Source organism: Bactrocera latifrons, unplaced genomic scaffold (assembly GCF_001853355.1).
Source record: "Bactrocera latifrons isolate USDA-ARS-PBARC rearing strain unplaced genomic scaffold, ASM185335v1 scaffold_753, whole genome shotgun sequence".
Taxonomy (NCBI): domain Eukaryota; kingdom Metazoa; phylum Arthropoda; class Insecta; order Diptera; family Tephritidae; genus Bactrocera; species Bactrocera latifrons.
The window spans coordinates 83,781-85,635 of NW_017537438.1; the positions used below are offsets into that span (position 1 = coordinate 83,781).

At 40.0% G+C, this 1,855-nt stretch overlaps 1 pseudogene; it reads right to left on the bottom strand.

The window, feature by feature from the left end:
* Nucleotides 1-1,530, bottom strand: part of LOC108976363 — a 3,146-nt pseudogene extending 1,616 nt beyond the window's left edge.
* Between the last annotated feature and the right edge of the window lie 325 nt (nucleotides 1,531-1,855).

Here is a 1,855-nt window from a genome sequence, read left to right on the forward strand (position 1 = left end):
ATACTAATTTATATTAATATTGAATCTAACATATGTATATCTACATATATAACATATCTATTTTCTAAAACTTTAAAATATTTCGTCATGATCACTATATGGTGTTTGATATGTGATAAATGAGGTCATTGCTGGATCCATGTTTGTCCATACCCAATCTATTGCTGCTTGCAGTTTTGTTGTGGAGGCGTTGTCCAATGTAGATTGAAATCCCAACTGTTGTAATCGAGCCTCTCAACCGTCAGTTGCTGTGAGGCGACATATGTTAAAGTCGCCAAGGACTACTGATGGTCCATTAAACTGCTCATTTATCTGACGAATATTATTCACCACTTGCTCTCTAAATTGTGGTAGTCTATACGTGGGGTTCGTGTACAAAAGTCATAAAGAAACTGTCGAATTGTTTACGTTTAAAAGTTGGTAAACGTTTGCTGAACCTGTCATGTTCCTTGATAATGATACTTCTGATAGATCTGGGCACCGATCTTGTTTTGAGTATATTATAAGGCCGTTGGCCGGGCGTCGTCGGGACGACCTTGTTTTTTCGTTAAGGCGTTATAGCCGTCTATTGGAAATTCTTCTTGAGATAAAGCCCAAGTTTCAGCAAAGCACAGAATATCAGCAGCAAACCAGTTTATCTGATTTGATATCCGCAATATGCTTGTTTAGACTCCTTACATTTTGGTAATAAATATCCAGGTGTTGTTCYGATTTTTCGGCTAAAAATCTGTAGCATGTCGTCAACGCACCTTCTGTCCACAATCTATTAAGTTGAGTTTTAATGGGATCCTGCTGTCCAAATGGGTTCGGAGGAGAAAATTTCCCAATTATATATAGTCCATTGGCATTTGTGGCTCTGCTACATCCTACATATAAAGCTGACCTACTAATTCTACCCTTTAGATGAACCGCAACTTGAGTGTACGTTCCACCTTGGCTTTTATGTATCGTGATGGCTTCAGCTGGAATCCACCTGCATTAGTTCCCCTGTAGCGCCATTTACTAATCCTTCACTCCTGCTTATGTTGACTGTTACCATATATTTTATCGATGTTTTGAGCTGCAATGTATGAGACATTCCCTGTGTTTCAGATGGCTTGAAACTCTTCACAGCTTCTAATATGTTTGCTCTGCTGCGTTCTGTTAAGGATCTTGACTTAATTGTATCCTTCGCAGTCGAAATGAACTCGTCGGTCATCGTGTTCGCCAGTTTTGTTGAATTGAAATTATTTGCTCCAGCATTTGAATAAAAGAGATGGATGGCTTCATTGGGTATTTCGTTAGAAGTCTTTTCCCTGTTTTTGATTAATTGGATGTCAGCGTGTGTCATATTTCCCTCTGACATGTTGTTTAAAGCGATGGTAAATTCTTGATCTTCACGCTGACGCATTATTTCGGTGAGTTGGAAGTATCGAAATTGATCCCAAAATAGAGTGCACTGTAATGATCACTGCCATTCGGCGCAAATATCCATCGATCTCCTACTGGTGGCAACTGTTGTAAGTCACCAAACACGATAATTGGAATGCTTCCAAAGTAAACACTGCTCCTAAAAATTTGCTTTGCTCCAACCATTGAAATGTCATCAATTATTATAAGCCTACTATCTATGAGATTAGCATGAATAGTGTTCAATGTGTCACTATTGAGGGGCCGAAGATCAACGGTGGACTGGAAAAACGGAAGAAAGTGTTAGACCTCCAATTCCAAATGCTGCTTTGCCAGTGGGTGCGCAGAGTAAGACCTTGGCTGTTTCGGAGTTAGTTCCTGGTGCACAGTTAGCGCGCAATGTCAAAGACTGATATATAGTCGTTATAAGCCGGGTCTTACCCACCCCAGCACCAACTCCGACATA